The sequence below is a fragment of the Dendrobates tinctorius genome, unplaced genomic scaffold (assembly GCF_039654945.1).
Source record: "Dendrobates tinctorius isolate UK_male_01 unplaced genomic scaffold, ASM3965494v1 ptg000097l, whole genome shotgun sequence".
NCBI classification, from domain to species: Eukaryota; Metazoa; Chordata; class Amphibia; order Anura; family Dendrobatidae; genus Dendrobates; species Dendrobates tinctorius.
This window is the reverse complement of record NW_027361765.1, coordinates 16,626,805-16,654,759: the sequence shown is the minus strand read 5'-3', so window position 1 is coordinate 16,654,759 and position 27,955 is coordinate 16,626,805. Positions and strand designations below refer to the sequence as shown.

At 42.6% G+C, this 27,955-nt stretch overlaps 1 protein-coding gene and 1 long non-coding RNA gene across 8 annotated transcripts in view; one reads left to right on the top strand and one right to left on the bottom strand.

Annotated features, from left to right (window-relative positions):
• Positions 1–27,955, top strand: part of TJP1 (tight junction protein 1) — a 613,045-nt gene that overhangs the window by 219,827 nt on the left and 365,263 nt on the right. The gene's annotated exons all lie outside the window — the stretch shown is intronic.
• On the bottom strand, positions 8–17,300 carry LOC141098922 (uncharacterized). Its single transcript, XR_012234387.1, has 3 exons — positions 17,170–17,300; positions 7,797–7,916; positions 8–310 (listed from the first exon to the last, which is right to left on the bottom strand). It is a non-coding gene; the product is annotated as an uncharacterized lncRNA (long non-coding RNA).

Sequence of the window (27,955 nt, the reverse complement as noted above, 5' to 3'; positions counted from 1 at the left end):
AATGAAAGACTTGGACACAGACATCTCTTTATTATGGCAGATTTTGGGATTATCATATGTTCAATGGTGTAATAAATATGGTACTGTATGTTACAGCAAATCTCCTGACACTATGCAAGTGGTTTCATAACAGTTGACAAATCTCAGAACCTGACTTTTGTTTACAAAGCAAATTTTTTTGGGACGGAAAATCCACTGCAGCTCATTCACATGACCATGTTTTCTTTCTGTTAAAAAAACCGGACAGCACTCGGACCAATGTTTTTCAATGGGACAGTGCAGATGGGCGACTTTTTTTCACTGACCGAATCTGCAAATGAAAAAAAAAAAATTTACGGCATGTACTATATTTTTTTTTTTTTTTTTTTTTCCCAAAAAATCAGATGAGACTCATCCATTTGAGTCTATGGATGCATGAAAAAAAAATTGGAGACACAGTTTAGCATTTAGTGTTTTTACGGATACATTGCAGTTCTGTAACATAAGAGACTGCAAATGGTTCTGTAAATGATTAATAGCTGCTGCTGTCAAATACAGATTGTATACAGATGACAAGGGAGAAAAAATTGTCCCATTTTTCTGGATCAAATCTCATTCGTACACTGCAGGTAAATTGGGAAATCTGCACTATTTGGTACTAATAGTGTTGCTACTGATTTTCTTCTGCCGAATTAATGACCGATGTTGAAGTGCCCATGTCGTATTGGTGACTTTGAAAATGTTTATTGCATGTCTATTAAAAGTCCATTTGGATACTGAATTTTTCTCCTAAAACAAACCGTTTTATCAGCCCTTCCTGCCGGTGTGGCACTGTTCATAGCTTGAGGTTGCCAGTTCCACTCCTGGATGCTTTTGTGTTGTAAATATATTTTGCTTATGACAGTTTTTGTTCTTGATGCTAGATATGTATTTCCTTTAACAGTGTTGTTTTCTAAGCTTTTGGCAATAAAGGAATGCAGATTGCATTCTTTGCTTTTGGTCCAGAAATGGGCAAGAGGTTATTAAGATACCGCATACAATAAAGTGGTTTTCCACTTTCAGGTAAGAAGACCCCAAGCAATGGAAAATGCCTAAAATGACAAGCAGGTACTCACCCTCCCCGGGTACAGCACCAGCTCCCCACCTTTGATTGGGCCTTGGTGTCTTGCCTGCCGCGGTAATATTGTCGACAGCGTGCACCGCCGCTGTAAGTCAGAGAGCTCAGGTGCTCATGTTGTCTATCTCTGTGTGTGCTGTCGATGTGAAGTCACTGCTGAGGCCAAAATACAGAGACCTGAGCAGGGGTGGTGAGACGGAATTGGAGGATGAGTACCTGATCTACTAATTTTTTTTGGGCTCGTACACATGGACATATAACATGGCCAAGTGCTACCCAATATTTTCTCAGATAGCCCTCGGACCAATATTATACTACGGGGCAGTACAGATCTGCTATTTTTTTTCTCATGCCAATTTGGTGCAAGAAAAAAATTGCAGTCATTCTTCGAGTGGCTTTGGAATTTTCATTTACAAATGTATGGGTGTGTGTGAAACATCGGACATCCAGCATGCAGTCCAATTACAACAGACTCAGGCAATGGAACAGATGGAGAAACGAAGTTCTCCATCTTCTCCACACCTGTGCTCCGTTTCTCTTATGCGAGAGAATTAGATCACACTAAGATGACCCGCAGATCAGACTCTGACAGAGTTTGAGCTAGATGTCACTGGCCTTATTCTCTCACATGAGAGCATCATCGCTCGTGTGGCCCTGGCCTTAGAATGGGGTCCACTTTCCTGAAATTGGAAAAACCATTTAATAAAAAAAAAAAATATGCCATATTTGTGCCCAGGTTGAGGTGTGGCTTGAGATTAGACTTGAATATTGGATTGTGCTTCACTTTCTATTAAACATAAAGATGTTAGAAGCCATCAAAGAGTAATACTAATTGAATAAATTGATGTGTGAAGTAGATTGACACTTACAAATATAACGTACGGATCTACTAAAAAAAGATTGACAGCCTTACACAGTGTCCACGGTAAGAGTAGGGATTACTGTCACAACACAGAGTTACAAAGGCCTTAAAAGATCATTTAATCATGATGTCATGTCAGATAATACACCTATTCTGACCCTATTATTAGTGAAGCATAATCCGGAGGAGAGCTTCGTGGTGGCAGCTTATTGCCCTCTGAACAAGTTGATGGATTCATTCACTACATCATAAAACTGATGCTACTAGACATGTAAATTTAAATGAAAGATTTTTTGATGTGATTGAGTTTAATTAGATTTTGGGCTGTTACTTCAGAAACCATTACACTGGGATCACATATTGTGATCTGTTTCAGTTGAGCATTTTACTTGCGCCCATCTACTGAAAGGTTGGTCTTGTCGCGTGATCGATCATAGCCTGCTGAAGGCATCTGATTGCCAATTTTGTCTGCTACTTTATGTCAGTCCTTTGTGCTTTAAAACCTAAAATCATGGTTCTGTTAGATGAGACTCATGATCTTAAACAGGAGCCCGCCATCCTGCAGGTAGAATTCATAGAGCAGGAGGAGTTTAAGAGATTTACCGTACATACATTTTTGCAGGACAGGATTCAGTATAACTTGTATTAATGAAATCCCTGGTGTTTGCATACATTCCAATCCAGTGTGTGGTGCTATTCACTGAGTTACACTCTTCCCTCTACAGAGATAACTGTCAGTCACTGAGAAGGACCGCCCACTGGACTACTATGGGCGGTCAAGGGATTTCAAGCACAAGGGATTTTTAACGAATAGAATTCTAGTTATTAGAGTTGAGCGACTTTGGTCGGATTGGCTTTTGTTTTGAGCTCATTTTCTCCTTCATCTTTGATGTCCGATGAACTCCCTCTGCTGGTGAAAGGAGGTAGTGAAATTGATTTGGATGGGAAAAACCTGTCATCTGAACAGGTGGAGTGTGATTGGACATCCGGAATCTGAGTGGATGTAAGGCCGCTGACGCCCTGCTGGGTTGCTGGTGATCCTCTCTACTCTGAGCTCTGGCCTCCAGTTTAGTCCTGTCTACTAAAGCTAAGTTTTTGCTCTGCTATTGTTCTGAGATTTTGTCTGTTACTTAGTGTTTGTGTTCAGTCAGCCCTGGTGGGGACTGGCTGAACTCCATTTTTGTCTCTGATCAGTTGATCTTTTTGCTCTGTTTTCAGAATATACCTGAGTGCTGATATAGTGATTTTGAAGTCTAGTGACTTCAAGGCCTTTTCTATCAGAAGTGTTGGAAATTATTTTTGGCAGGATTTTTGCGTGATTGCAGACAGTTGCTTTTCTTTCCTGTCCTATCTAGTTAGTGAGGGCCCCATCGTTTGCTCAGCCTGTCTTTCTGTCTGTGTTTGTGTTTTCATCTGTTTTCACCGTCAATACATGTTGGGGGCTGTCTATTGCTTTGGGGTCTGCTCTGGGGCAGTTTAGATTTCCCCTTTCTGTCTTTAGGTTTATTTAGTTCTCTGGCTGTGAACGAGGTGTCTAGGACCACCGTAGGAACACCCCACGGCTACTGTTAGTTGTTGTGAATAGGATCAGGGGTCTGCAATCCGCTAGTTACCAACCTCTCCGGTTTTCTGGACTTAGCTTGTACTTTGTTTTTTCCTCCTCCGGTGACTCATTCATAACAGGATTTCATGAAACAAAATTTGTTTCAGATGAAACTGGTCTGACTAGGGCAAAAAAAGTCGGTGTTTCGTCCGAAACCCAACCCCAATGCAAGTCAATGGGGAATAAAAGTCGGCATTGAGTGGATGAATGTCATCCGCTCAATGCCGACTTTTATTTCCCATTGACTTGCATTGGGGTCGGGTTTCGGACAAAACTCCGACTTTTTTTGCCCTAGTCGGACCAGTTTCATCTGAAACAAATTTGGTTTCATGACACCCGATCCGACCAAAGTCGCTCAACTCTACAAGTTATAAAGCACAGCTTCTTCTCTATACATTGATTTCCACATATCGGACTACATGTACAACTTGACACGATCTCTTTAAGAATGAAAAGAAAAATAATCCAGACCTCTTGATGAGTTTTGTGACTTCTTACTTTCCTCATGAGAGGAAATGTGCGTACCTAGTCTTGTGTACCATGTTGGGGGTAGAACTGCCTAATTGTTATTGGACAGTTCCCAATTGTTTGACCCCTGTATGACATGTCTGATTGATGTAAAATATATGAGAGAACCTCGACCTGGAGTACTAGGGTTATCTAGTAGAGGGTAGTGTTTGTTTTTACTTTTTTTTTTTTTTTTTTTTTGCCTTTAGGTTTGTTGTGGTTAGCACAGCAATGTGTACTTTTTTTTTTTTTTTTTTTTATTTTCCAGGTCTCAGACGGCTTCACTTCCCTTCTGGTGACTCTTTGTGTTGCGCGCCATGCTCATTGTTTGGTTTGTGACCTTGCTTCTACAGGGTCTGTCTGATTCTGGTTACCTGATCTCTTGGTTCAGACCTTTGTCTATTCAGCATAGTGTGCATCCACTGAGCCATCCGATCTTTATGTCCTATACTAATGAGCACGACACACATGATATGGTCACTCACTGCTTACAGAAAGCTCTTTGTGTTTCCCATAGTTAGTCTTTAATGAATTCTGCTAATTGGTTTATTTTTCTCAGCTCGTGTTTTTTTTTCTCGGCTTTTTTACTGTTTTATTTATAGACAATAAAACCTCTTTTTTTTGTATACTTAAGCTGAAGATGTGATGACTCGAGCTTGGGGTTCTTATGACTTGCCATCTTAGAAATGCTGCTCCTTTTTGCCTAAGGTTGCCTGTCCATAACATTTGGCTCAGAATCCTTCTCCGCCACTCATTTGGTACAATGCATTGCACTCTCCCAGCCATGCCAATCTGGCTTCCATTGGTGGAGTGTAGGTAGCTCTTGTCCTTTTCACTTTGATCTTGGTACACAACGACGCGCGTGCTCGTCGTCGCTGGTGCTGATCGCTGGTGAAGCTGCCTGTTTGGCAGCTCACCAGAGATCATGTAGCGACACACCGATGATCCTGACAAGCTCATATCGTTGTCGGGATTGATGGTGAGTCGCTATGTGTGACTGGGCCCTAAGGGCGCGGCGCTTAGAAACCCGCTGTTTACCTTGGTTACCAGCTCCCTGCACCAGCGCGTTTGTATCTAAGGTACACAGAGGGTTTCTAAGCGCTGGTGAGATCGCTGTTGCGTCAAAAACATTAACAAGTTTTGTGACGCAACAGCGATCTCACCAGCGAGATCGCTGTGTGTGACACCTGTCAGCGACTGGACCCCCTGTCAGGTATCGCTCATCGTGCTCGAAAGCCCTGGACTTTTTTTTGATCGTTGGTCTCCCGCTGGCCAGCACACATCGCAGTGTATGGCAGGCGGGAGAGCAACGATCAGCGAGCTCCCAGCTCATATCCAAGGTAAACAGCAGGCTTCTAAGTGCCGTGCGGCGCTTAGAAACCCTCTGTGTACCTTAGATACCAGCGCGCTGGTGCAAGGAGCTTGTAACCAAGGTAAACAGCGGTTTTCTAAGCGACGCACGGCGCTTAGAAACCTGCTGTTTATCTTGGTTACCAGCTCCCTGCACCAGCGCGCTGGTATCTTTTAGACTAGAGTCACCATCGGGGGAAACTTCATCATGTCACAGTTCGGGTGAGTCACTGGTGTAGGATATAATGTAATGCATGTGTAGCTGTGCTCTAAATTCTTCTATTTCATATAGTCTTGGATTCGATAACTGAAATAATAAAGGATTTTCTAATATTTCTATTTTAAACAAATATGGCTGTCATGCAGTGAATCACGGCCCTATAACGTTTTTCTGGGCTTGATGCCTTGAGATTACGCAGTTAAGTCTCGGAATTAGAAAGCATTAATATTGCACTTGGCAAGGATACACCCCGGGATGAAGGAATCTTGTAATCTTCACCCTAAAATGCTACATCTGGAGGTATGTACTTTACGTAGGGAATCCCCGGGTCTTGTCCCTGTTGTAGTCTCCAACAGAAAGTCCTGACTGCTTGCAGGTATTTCCAAAGTCAGGTACCAGCATTAACAATCAAAACAGAGTACTTCTTATCTGCGTTCATGCAACATGGCAAATCAGCGATCCCAACGTGATAATACCCAAAGGCAAAATTAGGAGACATTCCGGGTCAAATGCAAAAAAGCAAACAGATATGTTCACTAAGGATCCAAAGAACATTGCTGCTCAGCCAACATGTAGGAGATGTAAGCAGGCTTAAAGAAGAGAACTGGCTGGGAGACTTAGGCCGGTCCATATAATATGTCATTCTAGCATTAACATGTAATGGGTCATGTAACAATATGGACAGTGTGATGGCAAAAGTGAGGCAAGGAGACTTATATCAGCTGTAAAGATATGCACAGTGGTCGGCTTCAATACAGCAAAAGCTATAAAATACTGTATATTAATTTAATTGCAATTTAAAGAGATAAAAGTCTTTTTAATTTTTTTTTTTTTCAAAAATCAATTGTATACATGAAAATTATGCCAGAAAGGAGGACCAGGGAATGGTACTGTCTTTGCCACCGAGATAAATCAAGGGCCATAAATTTCAGATTGCTTGTAGGTAAAAAATGTTTTATTCAAACTGAAAAAAGCTATATACACAACATGTTTTGGCTATTTGCCTCGCGTCTCTGCAAGATAAATTGACATGCTGTGGTCTGGAAAGATGCGCCGCATGTACGTCTCAGCGGGTGATCCAACCCGCAGCGTTTACTGACCGTGGGAACGTACCATTACACTACTGGTTTTGGCTTACAAATACTGACCAAATACTCAATGTGTGCACGTGGCCGTACAGTAAAAACTATGTATGTTGGTGTCTATAAGACGTCGTGTGAACAATCCTTATAGTTCTCCATGCGACTTTTTAAGAACCAACATTCAGCTCCTATTTCATTAATGAAAAAATATGTACAGTATTCACTGAAGACAGATTTTGCCCATGAATTGAGAATTTTGAGAGTGAATGATCAGTCCCGGAGGGGAAACAAACTGATTTCTCCGATAAGATATATTCCAGATTGTTATTTTTTATCTGTACTAAATTAAAATGACTCTTTATGTATCTAAGCCTAAAAGACTCAAACCTTAACCACGATGGCAAAGAATAGACCCAACCATGTTCATAACAAAAAAGTTTATGGGAAACGTGTCTAAAAGTGAAAAAAGTATGGAATTTAGTGTTTTCTGATAATAAAAATAGTAGGGGTACTTCTAGGTAGACACAGACAATTAATTTACCACTATGTTATAAAGTACAGAAAAATGAGATATAATACAGAACAAGCTCCATGCAGATGGCGGCTTGTTCAGAAACTATCAAATTTGTTGCTGTAGATTCTTGTGAAGTTTTCCCGCTGGATTCTCATACCCCGGTAACACACTTGCTTAATAAAAGCTGATGTGTGTCTTAGCTGGTGAGATCCTGAAATATCGCTTGTGTCACATTGTCACATAGTGAGAATATGGTGATGAGTGACCAGTGATTGTTGTGTCACTCTATTACGAAGGCAAGGAGATAAATTGCTTCTGTTCATCTACACAAAAAGAACTGTCAAAGTGGCGAAAAGATTGAGGCCCTCAAGATTTCCTTATGTTTATGCAATGTTAATATTAGTTATATATTTCATTTGCCAAAAGTAGCTGAAGTACACACCAACTATGTTATCCAGAATTTGTTGTAATTTTGATAGTTTTGGAAAATACTGTAGTCTGAAAAAGGCATGACACACTTTGGGGGCAAATTACTTATCTACATACTCGCTTCCTCTCATACCTCTCTGACCGCTCCTTCACTGTATCTTTTGCTGGCTCCTCCTCCTCTCATCTTCCCTTACTGTTGGGGTTCCTCAAGGAACAGTCCTAGGCGCCATCATGTTCTCCTTGTATACTGACTCTATTGGACAAACAATCAATAGATTTGGTTTTCAGAACCATCTCTATGCCGATGACACCCAATTATACACCTCTACGCCTGACATCATACCTGCATTATTCCAAAACACCAGTGATTGCCTTACAGCTGTCTCCAACATCATGTCCTTCCTCTATCTGAAACTGGACCTGTCAAAAACTGATCTCCTTGTGTTTCCTCCCTCCGCTAACCTACCTATGGTCGATAGGGTCATACTTGATTCAGATCTTTCCTTCACCCCCCACATCCGATCACTCGCCTGCTCATGTCTCTCCCCTCTCCAATTTGTCCTGAATGCAGCAGCCAGCATCATGTTCCTTGCCAATCGCTACACTGATGACTCTACCATTTGCCAGTAGTTGCACTGGTTGCCTATCTGATCTAGAGTTCAATATAAACTCATCACTCTCACCCTCAAAGCGCTCCACACTTCAGCACCACCCTACATTTCCTCCCTCGTCTCAGTCTACCACCCTACCCGTGCCCTTCTTTCTGCTAATGACCTAAGATTAACGTCCTCAATAATCCGAACCGCCCATTCCTGTCTTCAAGACTACTCGCTTGCTGTGCCAATTCTTTGGAATGCACTACCCAGGATATTTTGATTAATCCCCAGTTCCGACAGTTTTAAGCGTGTCCTAAAAATGCATTTCTTTAGACTGGCCTACTGCCTCAACATATTTATCTAACTATCCCTGTTTTGCTCTTACAAAGTTTTCTTCAAAACCAGGACCCTTGTATCATCTGTTCTCACACCCTACATGCACGTAATATTATTATTTAATATTATAGCGCCATTTATTCCATGGCACTTTACATGTGAGGAGGGGTATACATAATAAAAACGAGTAATCTTATACAAGTCACGACTGGTTCAGGAGGAGAGAGGACCCTGCCCGCGAGGGCTCACAGATTACCCTCTGTGTCTGTATACATACCAACTGGTGACCGGTTCATGCAGCGTTATATGAACACTCTATTTTATTGATGGCTAGACCGGACAATACAAGCAATTGTTACCATCCACCTTTCGTGTCTCCCCTATTTCCCCATAGATTGTAAGCTTGCGAGCAGGGCACTCATTCCTCTTGGTATCTGTTGATTTATATGTTTATTGGTATTTTGTAATGGTTTTATTGTCTGTATAAGTCCCTTCTGTAATGTAAAGTGCTGCAGAATATGTTGGCGCTACAGAAATAAAATTATTATTATTAGGCTACAGTATTTGGTGAGTTTTTGATGCTGAAGATTTTCTTCACTATTTCTGAACCTATTAAGTAAAATTAGCTTACTTTTTTCATTGCATTTTTAGTGCATTTTTTTGTACATGTTTTTATCACATTTTTGATGCTTCCTTCATTTTTTGTCCCGTTAGTATTCTCTGTTTTAAGAAAGCTGCTTTGCTTTTGATACTTTCTGGAACTTGGCTATGACAAAACTTTAATAACAATGTCACGTTCAGATTGCATGTAATTTTGATGCATTTCCGCTGCGCAAATGCACTAAAAATTCATGTGCATTTTTCTATCTGCAGATTTTTTATATTTAATGTTAGTCTATAGGGAAAATCTGCACATAAATCTCAGCGTACCCGCAAGATAAGTTGAAATGTTGCGGGTTTCAAACACGCACCACAGGTTAGTTTGCGCTGAGTAAAAAACAAAAAAAGGAAAAAACTTGAGATTTCTATAAATCCCATCCACTTTGGTTGAACTGTAAGGACAGAGTCACACATTCAGTATTTGGTCAGTATTTTACCTCAGTATTTGTAAGCCAAAACCAGGAGAGGAACAATTAGAGGAAAAGTATAATAGAAACACGTCAGCACTTCTGGATTTATCACCCACTCCTGATTTTAGCTTAGAATTATTGATATTGACCAATTACTGAACATGTGAATCTGGCCTTAGATGCTGCGTTTTTTAACTCTGCAAAAATATGCAATGTCAATAATTCTTCGTGGGAACACAGCCTTAAAGGTGTGCGTCTGTGTTGTCGAAACTGTATTTCTGCTATGGTTCACATATGATAAATGTATATTTTTCTACGTCACTTTGGATAAATGTTCATCCTTGTCTCATTGTCATATTTTTCATGGTTGTATTTCACATTTTATGCTTAGCACATTTATGTAAGCCTGTGCTCTCACCATGTACGTGTGACATGTTCACACCATGTTCAATCCGCACACCCAGTGTGTGTGCTCGCGTCAGGGTTGCGAACCTCCTTTGATATTTTTTCTAGACAGCTAGACCAAAGATCATGGATGGCCCCAAACTTTTTAACAACATACACCAAGTCACTTTTCACAAAGAACTCAACATGTAAGAGTTTATCTATTCAAGAGAAATGGTTCTGGGAAAACAAAGCCTTCTGCTATGTTCTTTTTAGGCAGTAGCCAAACCAGGTAAGCCTCCATATCTGCAAACAGATTTATTGTTCAAAATTGCCCGATATTCTGCACATACAGTGGGGGAAATAAGGATTTGATCTCTTGCTGATTTTGTACGTTAAAATCCAGAAAATCAGATTGTATAAATTATATAAATTTATTTGCATTTTGCAGTGAGAAAAAAGTATTTGATTTCTCTGGCAAACAAGACCTAATACTTGGTGGCAAAACCCTTGTTGGCAAGCACAGCAGTCAGATATTTTTTGTAGTTGATGATGAGGTTTGCGCACGTCAGGAGGAATTTTGCTCCACTCCTCTTTGCAGATAATCTCTAAATCATTAAGATTTTCAGGCTGTCACTTGGCAACTCGGAGCTTCAACTCCCTCCATAAGTTTTCTGTGGGATTAAGGTCTGGAGACTGGCTAGGCCTCTCCATGAACTTAATGTCCTTCCTTTTGAACCACTCCTTTGTTGCCTTGGCTGTATGCTTTGGGTCATTGTCTTGCTGGAAGACCCAGCCACGACCCATTTTTAATGTCCTGGGAAGGAGGTTGTCACTAAGGATTTTACGGTACATTTTTCCATTGATGTGGTAAAGTAGTCCTGTGCCCTTAGCAGAGAAACACCCCCAAAACTTCATGTTTCTGCCTCCATGCTTGACAGTGGGGACGGTGTTCTTTGGGTCATAGAAAGCATTTTCTCTGCCTCCAAACACTGCGAGTTGAGTTAATGCCAAAGAGCTCATTTTTTGTCTCATCTGACCACAGCACTTTCTCCCAGTCACTCACAGAATCATCCAGGTGTTCATTGGCAAACTTCAGACGGGCCTGTACATACGCCTTCTTGAGCAGGGGGACCTTGCGGACATTGCAGATTTTAAACCTTTACGGCGTAATGTGTTACCAAGGGTTTTCTTGGTTACTGTGGTCCCAGCTGCCTTGAGATCATTAAAAAGTTCCCCCCATATAGTTTTAGGCTGATCTCTCAACTTCTTCACGATCAAGGATACCCCACGAGGTGAGATTTTGCATGGTGCCCCAGATCGATGTCTATTGACAGTCATTTTGTATTTCTTCCATTTTCTTACTATTGCACCAACAGTTGTCTCCCTTTCACCCAGCATCTTGCTTATGGTTTTGTAGCCCTTTCCAGCTTTGTAAAGGTCTATGATCTTGTCCCTGACATCCTTATAAAGCTCTTTGGTCTTGCCCATATTGTAGAGGTTAGAGTCTGACTGAGTAATTGAGTCTGTGGACAGGAGTCTGTTATAAACGTGACTATGTAAGACAGCTGTCTTTAATGCAGCTAACAAGTCTAACTGGTCTGTAGGAGCCAGAACTCTTAAAGGTTGGTAGAGGATCAAATACTTATTTCTCACTGAAAATGCAAATAAATTTATCTAATTTATACAATGTGATTTTCTGGATTTTATTTTTGATATTCTATCTCTCAATTATAAGATTAACCTACGTTTAAAATTATAGACTGTTCACGTCTTTGTCAGTGGGCAATCTTACAAAATCAGCAAGGGATCAAATACTTATTTCCCCCACTGTAGATATCTCGCCACCATTTCTGCTGTTTTGAGCTTCCTTGAGTTCTGCTGCAGCTCATGAGCTGTAGTTAAGGGGGCTAAAGGGGTTGAGGATATTGAGTCCACATCCTACATTGCTGAGGCCCCTGTAGGGTTATCATACTGTGCATTTGGAGTATTGTGGGGGAATTCACGGTGGGGATATCATACTGTGTGTGTGGGGGTCATATTTATAGGCATCATACTCTAGGGGGCCATCATTGGGGTATGTTAGTGAGTGAGAGCACTAAGGGGCTTCAATGAGGCAAAATTGTTCAGTAAGAGCAGAAATACATTTTCCTCTCCTGACTTTAAAAGTTGGAAGGTATGTCCTTCTGTGACTGCGCCTATGCACTATGACCTCAACCTACTGTGCCAAATATTTTATTTGGGGGGGGAAGGAAGGGGCTTGACGAGGACTTTTGTTATGGTAACACATGATTTCTATGTATGCCCCTGACTGCATTCATGATGATAGTGATCCTCTGATTACCCGAGTGGTGATTGATAGACTGCACATATCTACATTCTGTATATACCTGCCTATTGCAGCTGATCTCTTCTATGTTTGATCACAGCTTCTTTATAATTGCTGGCCTTTTTTTGTCCTGTATGTCGCCTGTTGTAAGAAACCTGGTCAGCTGAAATTAGAATGCTGAGCAAACAAACTTAGACAAGCAGAGCAAATAAAAGGAGCAACATTGTGCTAGCAGTGCGGGAGGTTGCATAAGGACAGCGCTCTGATTACACAGGAGATTTCTATAAGAAGAGTTGCAGCATCCTCGGCTTTGATTTCACTGGGAGTCATGTAGAGAAAGTGTTGTGTCCGCGTTATACTGTCGCAATGTTCATGTTACAAAGCATGCACAGGTTCTGCTCCAGCCCTGACTTAGCCTACATGTGAGCCACTGTACAGTATAAAATCCCGTCATTAGAGATTGAGAAATATGCCTCACCTCTTACAAGAAACCCCCCTCCCCCCCTTTCTGTGTCAGGGGTCTTATTCTGGGTTCACATATTTTGGTTGTGGTACGCCATTGCATTTGTTACATCACATAACACAGTATGACGATATTAGCTGTGAAGGAATATTGAAGTTTCCATTCTCACAAGAGGGAAAGCTTACTAATACAGGTACGCGGTGTTAGCTATGCGTCAGTATCTCCCCAATTATCCCGTGTTGTTTTCTGACACTTTTCAAAGTAGAAGACTGTCAAGAATTCTTCAGAAATGTAATACGTTCAGCACAACTGTGAAACGTGCCTGGTTTTTCCAACACAATAATATCTGACACATGAACAAAAAAGATGGGCAGCACTCCTCCATCACTTACTAACATTACTAATAGTGATGAGTGACCTTACACGGATAAGGTGTTATCTGAGCATGCTCGGGTGCTAACCGAGTGTCTTCAGAGTTTTCGAAAAATGTGTTCGAGTCCCCTCTCCTGCATGTCCCGCAGCTGTTAGACAGCCACAACACATGCAGGAATTGCCTGTTTGTTACACAATCCCTGCATGTGAGCCCGCTCATGCATCACTAATTACTAACCATCCTGCTTTTTATTTTATATGTGACAGAAGTGGCATATGGCTCAATATATCAATACTAGATAGAGGCCCGATGCTATCGCATCGGGAGGGCGGTAATGTCACTATGGGGGCAGGTTTGTAGCATTGAGAATCTCTCCCCCCATGTGCTCACCCACCTATCCACTCTCTTTCCCCATCTGCTGACTTCTCCCGTCTGTGCTCTTCTTTGACCTGTCTACCCCATGTGCTATCCCTTTTGTCTGCTGTCTCTCGTTCCTGTGCTGTGTTCTCCCCTCATGTGCTGTCCCGTTTGAGCTGTCTCCCCCTGTGCTCTCTCTCACCCCTGTGTCTGGCCTTGTACAGAACATACCACAGCTCCTGGGCAGGGGAGGAAGCAAAAGACAATACTGACATTACAGCAGGAGATCGCAGAGGATACACTTTGTGAGGTAAAATATGCATCCCTGGGAACGGAAGTTGTCGCCAGCGCCAATGAGGATTCTGGGGGCCGACAGAGGGAAGTATATCCCGTTTTTTTTTTATTATTTTTAACATTCTATCTTTTACTATGATGCCGCATAGGCAGCCTCAATAGTAAAAAGTTGGTCACACTTGTCAAGCACTATCCTTGGCAAGTGTGACTAATCTGTCAATCACTTTTCCAAGCGATGCTTGAAATCACTTGGAAAAGCGCTAGCATTCTGCAAGCTAAAAACGCTTGGAAAATGCTTGTGTTTTGCGGTAAAACGCATGCGAATTCCACATGTGTTTTACACTCGGCGGGGAGTTGCGGATATGATGTGGACAATTCCGCAGCACTTCTGCAACGTGGGCGCATAGCCTAAATGGTTTGACGCTGTTCGCCAACCACCGCAACTTTGACAGTGCACCATGCTGCAAGGTTGATTTCTAATGACTCCAGACCACACCGCCTCACAGGCACAAAATTGCAGCTACAATGGCTGCCATACAGCACCAAGGCGTGAAACAAAGGTACACATTTTTTTATAACCCAACCCTGACTTGTATTTCTGAACAACTTTGTCCCAGACTTGTTTGGTGATCTCCTTGGTCTTCATGGTGGTGTTTGGTTAGTGGTGCCTCTTGGTTAATGGTGTTGCAGCCTCTGTGGCCTTTCAGAAAAGCTGTGTATATGCTGACAGACCATGTGACACTTAAAATGCACACAGGTGGACTTCCTGTCACTAAGCATGTGACTTATGAAGGTAATTGCTTGCACCAGAAATTTTTAGGGGCTTCAAAAGCAAAAGAGGGGATTACATATGCAGAGAGAGGAGATGCTACGCAGAGGTAACTTTCCGCGCACGCGCGCTTTGCATATAGATTTGAGAGATTGAGGTCAGGTGATTATAATCACATCCGGTTAAAAGGCACACACATAGCCTCTCCGGTACACATCTCCATGAAACGCTGGCGGTGCGTGGACAGACCCTGGTGACTTGGGTAATTCCTTGTAGCATATACTATTTTCAGTATTTCCTCTCTCCCTCCTTGTTTGATGCACTTCTCACTTGTAGTTTCTTTTTCCACATTTTTTTCACCCTCCATACTTTTCACATCAAGGTAATCTTCTTTCTTTTATTCATGTTAGCTGCTATACCTGCCTACACAGTGACCCTATAGTCATTATTAGAAATGCATTTATTATTGTTTTTTCCTGTTGTATGATATGACCGATATTCCTATATAAATTACTTTATAAATTATTGCAATTGATTGATATATAAGGGGTGGAATTTTCTATCTAGTCTATTGTCTAACATTAATGTGAATTATGAATTTTCAACTTCCAGATGTTGATTTCTGGTGCAAGAGGATCTTCTCTACTGTTTTTTATGCTATCTTTATTTTTAGAAAATGATTCATTAAGTTATTTGTATATATTCGACATACATGTTGTATGCAGTTAGTCATTATTATTGTTTTTTCTACATTTAGATAAACCGTGAACAAGGCTATTTAAGCCAAAACGTTGTTTGTTTTTTTTTGTTATGAGCCAAGCGTGTAATTTTTGATACATGAACTGACTATATGCGAACAATTTAATAAACTGTCACTTCTTGCATGAAGTTAGTGCCTCATGGGGCTGTGCGGCGGTCTACCGTGTGTATGCAGGCATCGTCCGATGGGACTACAAGTCCCATCTGACTATGCCTGCTACAGTGGTTGACACATTGGCCAATGATGGGACAGTAGTAGTCTGATCATCCGGCTAATGTGTTGAATGTAAAACAAAAAAAACACACATACATAGTTTATACTCACCATCTACACCTAATCCCCGAAGCCCTCGCTCACCTGGAAAAAAAGCTATAATAAACAAACAATATACCCCCTGTATCCGACGTAATCCAATTAATAACTATTGTCCCACGATGATGTCCCGTGGAGAGCTGTCGCATTGTATCACGCCGCCGCTGACAGGTCACCTGAGTTCACCTGTCACTTTGCGGCACTACAGCATGAGAATTTTTTCACGCTGTAGTGCCGTAAAGTGAGAGGCTTATCTCCAATGACACACTTGCGGGAGGGTTATCTCCGGTCAGTCTGTCATCGGAGGCCTATAGAGCAGTCACATCTGCTGATGTGACAGCTCTATAGGGGAGATCGTCGTGGGACAATCGTTATTAATGGGATTACGTCGGACAGGGAGTATATTGTTGTTTTTTTTTGCAGGTGATCGATGGGTTCAAATGGATTTAGGCGTACAATAAAAATTATGAAAAGCTGTCGTGTTTTATTTAAAATACTTTATTCTTATGTGTGTGTGTGTATTTTTTTTTTATCCCTTTCTTACTATAAGATTAATAATGGCTAGGCCTCTCTATTATTAACCGGGCTTAATGTCACCTTACAATAGCAAAGTGACATTAACCCCTTATTACCACATATGCCACTGCTACACGGCAGTGGGAAGAGGGGGGCTAAGTGCCAGAATTGGCTCATCGTACAGATGCACCATTTCTGGGGCGGCTGCGCTCTGGTATTTGAAGCCGGGCTGGCCATATCAATGGCCCCTTCCTAGGATATGAACATCAGTCCGCAGCTGTCTGCTTAGCCTTTCTGGCTATAAAATATAGGGGGACTCCACGTCTTTTTTTTTTTTTTGGGGGGGGGGGGATCTCCCTATTTTAATAGCCATTAAAGGCTATGCAGAAAGCTGAGGGCTGATATTCATAGCCTGGGAAGGGACCATGGGTATTACCCCTTTCCCAGGCTACAAATATTGGCTCCAGGCCGTTGGCTTTCCCTCTCTGGCGCAGAAAATTGCGCGGGAGCCCACGCCACTTTTTTTTCCCGTTTTATTTTTTCAAAATTAAACATTGTTCATTATTCATTGTTTTCAAAATTAAGCATTGTTCATTATTCATTGTATCATTGTTCATCGGCCGTGCTAATATTTATCTTTATCTATCTATAGATATATCAAAAGATAGATATATATAGGGATAGATATGGATTTATATAGTGTGAGGTAGCGCTGTCATTTACTTGGGGAATTCTCGCTTGGCAGCGAACAAAACACATCTGGCCCGGGTTTTCCATCAAACATAGCAGTCCATGCGGTTTATTATGCAGCATAAACCGATAGAAGCAACCAACAAAACTTCACATAAACAGCAGAGCGTCCATTATAGCTTCCCACTGTAAACCCAGTGTTCACACAGGTTGTTCAATGTTCAGCATACAGGCTCTCTTAGCCTCATTTATCTCACACACGTCAGGGTTCTCTCATGGCTGTTGCTCCACGCTGCAGACATCCACTCTCTCCTCTGGGGAACTTTCAGGCTCTGGCAGCCATTACACACAGCCACAGACCGGCTGTTAGACGGGAGACAATCCTGCGCACGGGACCTTCCGCTCTGGACCAAACAGGTCCCTGCATTCACCACATGTGACCTACCCTGGCCACATTATATGGTCCATAGCCATGCCCACCGGGTCACGTGACTATGAACTCATCACAGGTCCTTCACACACTCGCATAGCCTTTTACTACAGGCGTTTTCAGACCCACCCCAGGGTGGGTGGGTTTGTAGGTAACCAGAACCTGCCCATCTCTCTAGTTTTACCTGGAGACTTCTCCCTTAGGCCTCTTTCACACTTCAGTTTTTTTGCATCAGTTATAATCCGCCAAAAAGGCGGACAAGTGGATCCGTTCTCAACTGATGTGAATGGATGGCACAGGATCCGTTTTCAGACGGATCCTGAAAATGAAGAAATTTAAAGGAATCGCTGGGAGAGAGAGAGAGAGAGAGAGAGAGAGAGAGAGAGAGAGATTTTTTTTTTTTTTTTGTCCGGCACCCAGAAAGAAATTCGGGTTAAATCAGTGTTTGCAGGATCCGCCAGAGAAAAAAACGTTACAAGCTCCGTTTTGAAATTTTTGAGGATGGTGACGGACAGCAACTTTTGGCGGATCCTCACAAAAAACGGATGCAACGGACAGCAATCCGTCACAATCCGCCATTAATGCAAGTCAATGGGAAAAAAACGGATCCTCAAAAAAAATTTGAGGATCCGTTTTTTTTTCAAAACCTGGCGGATTGTGACTGATTGTAAAAAACGGAAGTGTGAAAGAGGCCTAAATGGGAAAAAAAACGGATCCTCAAAAAAAATTTGAGGATCCGTTTTTTTTCAAAACCTGGCGGATTGTGACTGATTGTAAAAAACGGAAGTGTGAAAGAGGCCTTACACTTTGAAACAGCACCTCAGCAATATCATTGCTGATCAATATGCATACCTAAGTCTCTATCTCAAGGCCACCCACCTTGAGATACATAACCATCCTTCAGGATTCTGCCACTCATCCGTTCTCTTGGGACATCCACACAGTGCCCCCTAGTGGCGACAGTGGTTACTACACCACAATAGATATATATGTATTTATTATCTATCTGTGTGTGTAATGGCGTGTGGGTTGGATAAATGTAAAAGAGGAGGTTGGACAGAAATGACATCACAAATCTTTTTTTTTTTTTTGTTAAATAACATATATTTAGTTAGCTTACAAAAACGCATACAATCCGCATGAAAAAACGCATGAAAATCCGTATCAAAAACGAATGATAAACGTGTGGATTTTTTCTCCGCCAAGAGGTGCAGATTCTGTGCAGAAAATTCTGCAGGCAAATCTGCAACGTGTGCCCATACCCTTAGGCTACTTTCACACATCAGGTTTTCGGCGTCAGGCGCGATCCGGCGTCGTGCCGGAACGCCGGATCCGGCAAATGTTTAGTAAAACCGGATGTGACGGATCCGGTTTTCTGCCGGATCCGTCTTTTTCTTGACAGACAAAACCGGATCCGTCTCATCCGGTACATCCGTTTTTCGACGGATTACGCCGGATCCGGTTTTTAAAATTGACCCTTGTGGCCTTCCGAACGGGATTGGCTACTGGAAAACTATATATAGCATGTTCCTACAGCCCTTCTTTGACAGGTTGTAGAGGAGAAAGTGCAGGTTGGAGAGAAGAGCAAGTTACTGGCGAAGATGGATGTTGTCATTGGAAATATTTTGAAGAATTTGGCGGATTTTATAGCGGAGGCGAATCGTTTGAGGGTGATTGATCTGGAGAAGGAGAGAGCGAGACAGCAGCGCATCAGGCATCGTAGATGACGTTTGTGGATCCACCCCATCACAGCCAAGAGAATGACGCGTGGGGTCTATTCTACACTCTGCATGGACCTTCGACGAAACCCGGATACATTTTTTGGATATGTTCGGATGAAAATGGAGAATTTTGATTACTTGGTGGAGCGCATTGCACACCTCATAAGAAAAGCGGAGACCTATTGCCGCTTCTCTGTTTCACCCGCAGAGCGTCTGATGGTGACTTTAAGGTAAGCCACATTTATTGGATGTGATCGCATCAGAGCACACTTTCACTGCAATCTTGTTGGTGGTAGTTTGTATCTCCAAGTGTTATAGCTCAGTTTTGGTATGTAATGCTGTGATTTAAAACTAATTTATTGTTTTTTAATTCCCCACAGATTTCTTGCAACTGGAGAATCCCTTTCGTCACTGCATTTCCAGTACAGACTCGGGATTTCCACCATATCTGGAATTGTGAAGTACACAGGCCGTGCACTGTGGGACTCCTTAGCTGAAGAGTTTTTACCAGAGCCCACAACAGAGAGGTGGATTGAAATTGCTGACAAGTTTCAACAGATATGTCAGTTTCCAAACTGCTTGGGCGCTGTGGACGGGAAACATATCCGCATTGTAAAGCCAGCTGGATCGGGATCGGAATATTTCAATTACAAGAAATATTTTTCAATTGTCCTCATGGCCATCGCTGACGCGGAATACAAATTTATTGCGGTTGATATTGGGGCCTATGGCCGCTCCAATGACTCTCAAGTTTTCAAACTGTCTGCCATGGGGCGTAAACTGTATGGAAACACCTTCCAGTTCCCACCACCTAGACCGCTGCCGCAAACATCTGGTCCACCTATGCCATTTGTCTGTGTAGGGGATGAAGCCTTCCAGCTGTCAGAACACCTTTTGAAACCGTACGCTAGCAGAGGATTGACAAAACCAAAACGCATTTTTAATTACCGCCTCACAAGAGCAAGAAGAATGGTTGAATGTACCTTTGGTATTCTGACAGCCAAATGGCGGGTCCTATTGACTGCGATTAACCTCAAGACAGAAACTGTGGACGAGGTGATCAAAGCGTGCATGGTACTCCACAATTTTGTTATCTGCAAAGAACCCATTTCCATTGAGGACACCTCTGAAGAAACCACCTTGCAAGATTACCATGACATTACCACTAGAAGTTCTGTGACGGTTTCAGTAATGAGGGACAATTTTGCACTATACTTTGTCACCTCAAGGCAGAGTACACTGGCAGGATGACAGAGTGTGAAAGATTTGTGCCCTAACCAAACTTGTGTACCTTCTGTACCAACAGTATATACCTTTGCCAACCAAAGTTGGCTATCTTGTCATGGTCTTACTATTTTTAGCTTTAGGCCACAGGTGTGTACCTGGTTGTGTTTTATGCAAAGTATTTCACCTTTTAACAAAAGTTGTGTACATTGTTATGAAATCACCAACAATAAACACAACTTTTTAGGTGAAATACTTTGCTTCAAACACAACCAGGAACACAACTGTGGCAAAAAGCTAAAATTTACCCACAGTTATATACCTGGTTTTGAATACCTTTTTACCTTTGAAATACCCTGTATTTAACCTTTTTTTTAAACATAGTTCGCCGCAGAAAGAAATGACAGACAACCATTGTGAAACAATAATTTAACTTTTACTTCAAATTTTTTTTTTTTTTTTTTGTAAAATGTTTTTAAAGTGCAAAAAACTTTTTTAATAATGGTTTTAAACCCAATGGGCATTTTTATTAAAAACGCACACATTACAAATCTGTGTAGTGTGGGGTGGAAATACTGCTGGAGGGGCTGCGGGACACTTCGACACTGGGTGTGTGGAGAGAGGACTGGGATCGTGGTGGGGAAGGAACAGTTAGAGGTGATGGTGTGGAAAAAGCTACAGAATGGGTGGACATGTGGGAGGCAGAAGAGGTGGTGGGCGGTGGAGTGGAGGGTTGGGCAGGGACTGTAGGAGCAGATGATGTTGATGGAAAGTTGTATGGGGAAGGAGTTTGGTACGGGGCAGGTTGCTGGAAGTGGGGAGATGTCTGGTACTGGGGAGGTTGCTGGTATGTAATAGGAGGGGGAGGATGGAAAGTGGCTGGAGGGGGTGCAGATGTAATAGGAGGGGCAGGATGGAAAGTGGCTGGAGGGGGTGCAGGTGGAGGAACTACAGTGGTGGGAGGTGGAGGTTGGGAGGTAACCTGCTGTAGAGCACCGTGGCACGAATGCATTACATGCATCTGCTGGGTTGGAGATAGTGTTGCCATGCGCTCCACAACAGACCTGAAAAAGGTGTGGTTTGGCGAAGATCTTGCTTCTGAATGCATGGTTTGCAGAAGTGTCTTCACCTCCAGAATGCTGGAGTTGATCTGCTGAAAGCCTGCGGAGATTTGCTCTGACAAGACTTTTAGACAGTTCTGGAAAGATGCATTCAGATGCAAGAACTCTGGAGCATAACTCTTTTCCTGACCCCTCTGCTGCTGTCGCCCAGTACCCGCAGGTGTACTAGAGGTGGCAGGGGCAGAAGGGTGGGGTAAAGGGAAAGCGATCTCCTCACCAGCAGCTTCACGTAATGTAGGCGGCCACGATGCTCCTGTGCTGGTGGATGGGACAGATGGGTCGAATGTGTGGGAAGGTGCAGATGTACCGGGGCGGTCGAAGTGTCCCTCGGTGCCTGTCTCCTCAGGGATCGCCTCAGAAGGGTCCAATCGTGCAGGCTCCCGAGTGCTGCTCACCGTGCTGTGGAATAAAGAGAAAAAAAAAAATTAAAATAGTGACATGGTATGGCCCTGGCTGAAAAAAAAGTTACATCTAAACATTTTTTTGTCACATGTGGTGTGTAATATTTACCTTCTGGTGAGCATTGTCTCCCGGAGGAACGACAGGGCTTGTGCGTACTTGTACTTGCTCCTGCGTCCTCCAGATCCACTCGGGGCCCGCATCTCTTTATTGAACTCCTTCTTGAAACGATCCCTCACAGACCGCCACCGATTCACAATTCTGTTCCCTGAAACGAGAAAGGAGTGGTTAGTATACAACATCAGTGTTTCCCAAACTCCAGTCCTCATGGTCCCCAGGGGTCATGTTTTCAGGATTTCCATAGTAAATAGAAATCCTGAACACATGATCCGTGGGGACCACGAGGACTGGAGTTCGGGAAACACTGGTTTACATCAAGCAACCGGTACTGTATATACTTACGCTCTTTAATCTGGGCCCGAACATCGAGGTCCTCCCAGCGGCCCACAAGGAGCGAACAGATTTCCTCCCAGAGTCGTCGGGTAACGATAAGGTCAGCGTGGCGGCGGTCAGCCATATTCCAGAGCGGCTCCCTTTCTCTGACGAGATCGATGAGGTGGTCCACATCGAGTCCTCCATCCTCACCGTCAGAGTCGGGAGCACGCTGTGAAGGCTGTTAAAGAAAAAGACAAAAATAACATAATTAGCCTCCACAAAAGAAATGAAATAAAAAGTGCAAAAAAACAAAGCAAAAATATTTATACTTACACGCTGGTGACCGCCGCGTTGCTGTCGCCGACGACGACCCTGGGAGGCACTGCGAGGACCTCTTGGCCGAGCACCAGATTGGGAAGACTAGAGAAGAAAACAAAAAATGTTATGTCTTTGGATGTAGGCATTTGTTTGCTGTGTGTGGTCTGCAGAACATTGTTTTCTATGTGTTGTGTGTAGTGTGATGTTGTGTTTCTGCGTTTGATGCAAAAAACTTACCAATTGTGAGCCCACTCCAGGTGTCTGTCCACCCCTTCCTTCTTCTTCTGGGAGCTCCTCTTCATCTTGTGATTCCTGTTTTGAAATAAAAGGCAATGAATAGACATATATTACAGAGATGATGGATTTTGGAAATAAAAACTTACCGTCAAACGCTGACGATGCGAGGGAGGGCTCCCAGAAGAAGATGTGCTGTCCTGTTGATGGCCAGACTCCATGGCTGTGGGCAGCGTCGGACTGGAACACCTTGGGCCCACCAGAGAAAATCATTCTTGGGGCCCACTATGTAGCTGCATAGAGTTAAATACCAGACCACCAATTGTGCGGTAAAACACGCTAATATCCGGGTATAATGTAAGGTTGTACATGTCTTAATTATGTAGCAGAAGTTGTGGTAGCCCCCTCATAGAATATAATGTAGACCCCTCATAGAATATAATGCAGCCATCTCATAGAATATAATACTGCCCCCCTCATAGGGTATAATGCACCCCCTCATAGGGTATAATGCACCCCCTCATAGGGTATAATGCACCCCCTCATAGGGTATAATACTGCCCCCCTCATAGGGTATAATACTGCCCCCCTCATAGGGTATAATACTGCCCCCCTCATAGGGTATAATACTGCCCCCCTCATAGGGTATAATACTGCCCCCCTCATAGGGTATAATGCACCCCCTCATAGGGTATAATGCACCCCCTCATAGGGTATAATACTGCCCCCTCATAGGGTATAATACTGCCCCCCTCATAGGGAATAATGCACCCCCTCATAGGGAATAATACTGCCCCCCTCATAGGGTATAATGCTGCCCCCTCATAGGGTATAATGCTGCCCCCCTCATAGGGTATAATACTGCCCCCCTCATAGGGTATAATACTGCCCCCCTCATAGGGAATAATGCTGCCCTCCTCATAGGGAATAATGCTGCCCTCCTCATAGGGAATAATGCTGCCCTCCTCATAGGGTATAATGCTGCCTCCTCATAGGGTATAATGCTGCCTCCTCATAGGGTATAATGCTGCCTCCTCATAGGGTATAATGCTGCCTCCTCATAGGGAATAATGCACCCCCTCATAGGGAATAATGCACCCCCTCATAGGGTATAATGCTATATAGATATATAGATATAGAGTTAGATAGATATAGATAGATGTAGAAATAGATATAGAGATAGATAGTAGATAATGGATAGAAAGTAGATAATGGATAGATATAGATAGAAAGATTCATAGAGATAGATATAAAGATAGATATAGAAAGAAATATAGATAGATAGATCGATAGGTAGCTAGATATAGAGATAGATAGAAAATAGATAATAGATAGATAGATATATAGAGATAGATAGCTATAGATATAAAGATATATAGAGATAGAGATAGATAATAGATAGAGATATACAGATATAATAATAATAATAATAATATAGACATATATAGAGATAAATATATATATATATATATATATATATATATAGATGGAGATAGATATAGAGACAGATAGATATAGAAAGATAGATATAGAGATAATAGCTAGATATAGAGATAGATAGATATAGAGTTAGAAAGATAGATAGATATAGAGAGAGAGATAGATAGAGATAGATATAGATAATAGATAGATATAGAGATAGATGGATAGATCAATAGATAGATAGATACAGAGAGAGATAGAGATAGATAATGAGATATAGTGTTAGATAGAAAGATAGATATAGAGATAGATAGATAGAGATAGATATGGATATAGAGATAACAGATAGATATAGCGATAGATGGATATAGAGATGATAGATAGATAGATATAGAGATAATATATAGATAGCTATAGAGAGAGAGATATAGATATAGAGATTAGAGATAGAGAGCGGTAGATAGAGATAGAGAGAGATAGATACAGAGATCGATAAATAGATAGAGAGGTAGATATAGATAATATATAGAGATGGATAGATAAAGATAGATAATAAATATAGAGATCAGATATAGAGAGAGTAAGATAGAAAGATATAGAGATGGGTAGATATAGATAATAGAGATAGCTAGATAGATAGACATAATAGATAGAGATAGATAGAAAGATAGATATAGATGTAGAGATAGAAAGATAGATATAGAGCGATAGATAGATAGAGATAGATATAGAGATAGAAAGATAGATAGATATACAGAGAGATAGATATAGAGATAGAGATAGATAGATAGAGATAGAAATAGCGAGAGATATAGATATAGAGATAGATAGATACAGAGAAAAGATATAGAGATAGATAACGGATAGATAAATAGATAGGTATAGAGATAGATAGATATAGATATTAGATATATATATAGATAAAGATAGATAGATATAGATGGTAGATAGATAATAAATATAGAGATAATAGATATAGAGATAGATAGAGTAAGATAGATATAGAGATAGATAGACATAATAGATAGATATAGAGATATATATAGAAAGATATAGAGATAGATGTAGAGATAGAAAGATAGTTATAAAGATAGAGCGATAGATATTGATATAGATAATAGATAGAGATAGAGAGAGATATATATATATATAGAGAGAGATATAAAAAACAAAACAAAACACAATACTCACCTCTCCTCCTCGCTCCCACGCTGATCCCGGCTTCAGTGTCAGGAGCTGCCCCCTCTGCCAGACACACAGCGGGTGCACGATGTAGTGACGTCATCGCGCACTGGCTGTGAGCCAGGAGCAGAGAGGACTGAGGGCGGCGCCGGCCCTGATGCAGAGCGGCTTACTGGGCTGGGGGCGGGGCCTCTGGGGGGTGGAGACCTGAAATGATATTCACTGCTTCGCAGTGAATATTCATTTGTCTTTAGCAGCGGGGACAGGGGCTCCTGCCTCCTGACACCCGCTGCTGCTCCGCTGGCAGGGGCCCCCATAGCAGCTGCATGGTGTGCGACACACCACTGGCTGGGGGCCCCTGCAACAGCGGGGGCCCTAGGCAATTGCTGGCCCTGTATGCCTGCAGGTGCCAGGGCCCACCGGAGAATCCACCGGTTCTCCGGTGGGCCAGTCCGACGCTGGCTGTGGGTATTGCTGCTGCCAGTGATGCCATTTCTGCTGCTGCTGCTGCTGCTGCATCTCTTTGGCGGCTGTTGAATAAAGAGAAACAAAGGGCCAATGAATATCTTGATATTCCATGGACCTAGTTTGGAGGAATGGGGGATTTGATAATTACCGTCTCTCATCTGCTTCTGGACTCCCCTCCTCAGCATGTTCCATTTGCTGCTCCATTTGGGGTGGTGGTGGTGCTGATGGTGCTGCAGTGGTCTCCTGCCTTCTCCTGCTGCGCTTGTTTGCTTTCTTGGGTGGCATGTTGGGTGTGGCTGTGGGTCCCACTGTCTTGCTTTTATATATGTCTTGTGGGCAGAGCTACTGAGCATGCTCAGACCAAAAAAAACGGATCCGGCCACCGGATCCGGCTTTCGCCGGATCAGGCGCATTGCGGCGCTCATAGGCTTTCATTGTGTGAAAAAGCCGGATGCGCCGGATCCGGCGTGTCCGGCTTTTTCGCCGGAGACAAAAAACGTTACAGTAGCCGTTTTTTCCAGACGCCGGATCGCGACACGCTGCCGGATCCGGCGAAAACCGGATGAAACGCATGGCCATCCGGCGCAAATGCAAGTCAATGGGGGGGGAAACCGGATCCGGCATTGCATTTCGCCGGATCCGGTTTCTGTCAAAAGCGCCGGATCGTGCCTGACGGCGAAAACCTGATGTGTGAAAGAGGCCTTAAAGAGATTTCCTGGTATATGCTTTGATAAAGTGTGTCTTATTGTAGCAATTAGCAAACTATTCCATTTTACTCCTCTAATATCCAGATGTAAACCATGCATGCATTATTAACATACTGTACATCAGTCCTGTGTAAACATGAAAATGGTATTTTTTTTTTTTTTTCTAGATTGCGGGTTGGTAGGTACGTTCCACTTTTTCTGGTAGGGAACATACCACAAAAATTCCTGACACTATACAGCTGCAAAATACCTTCTCCAAGTGTATTATCCAAAAGTTATTTCTTATAGTTTCTACTAGTGGCCGAATTAAAGAATTACTAACCGACCAAAATTGCAACCATTCACTTTACACTTTCATGTGTAAAGTTATGAAAGAATTGACAAAGGTTCAAAGTAAAACAGTGAGACCTTCTATCTGTCTTCACCAAACAGATGACCTTGTTGAGAAGGTTACTAAAACCTTAAAAAGAGAAAACCTTGAATTGGTAGAAAACAGTGGCCATGACTGGGATTGTGTGTTGCCATGCTTATTGCTGATCCATGGTCCACTAGGTTTTCCCAATTTGAATTACAGTATGGGAAACAACCCAGGGGGGTGGCTGGATACTAACCAAGCTTTTGTGGAGTGGTGTCAGAGGAACCACCTTAGGATTAATTCCGGGAAGACCAAGGAATTGGTGGTGGACTTTCGCAAGGGAAAAAATCCACCAGTAGTGGTGAACATTCAGGGAAATGACATTGAGATAGTCGATACCTATAAATACCTTGGTGTGATCCTCAATAATAAGCTTGACTGGGCCCATCACTTGGATGCAGTGTACAGGAAGGGCCACAGTAGGCTTTATCTGCTCAGAAGGCTGAGAGCCTTCGGAGTTAGGGGGGCACTCCTTGCATCCTTCTTCAACTCTGTTGTGGCATCAGTCATTTTCTTTGGTGTGGCATGCTGGGGTAGTGGCATATCAACCAGGGACAGGAATAGGCTGGACAAACTGATTAGAAGGGCCAGCTCTGTCCTGGGATGCCCCCTTGATCCAGTTCAGGAAGTAGGCGACAGGAGGATACTGGCCAAGGTGAGCTACATGGTGCAGAATGATTCCCATCCCATGCATGAGACCGTGACAAAGATGTGCAGTACTGTCAGTGACCGGCTACTTCATCCTGAATGTGAGAGGGAGCGCTATCGAAAGTCCTTCCTTCCTGCTGCAGTTAGGCTGTATAACCAGCACTGTCCAAAACGGAGAACGACCCAAACAGTGAACTGATAGATCCAAAGTTGTGATAGTCCGGTTATATCTTTTTTTTTTTTTTTTTTCGTATATGTACCTACCTACTGTCAATGTAATGCCTTTATGTATCTGTACTTGTTCCTGCCTTGCTGCTGT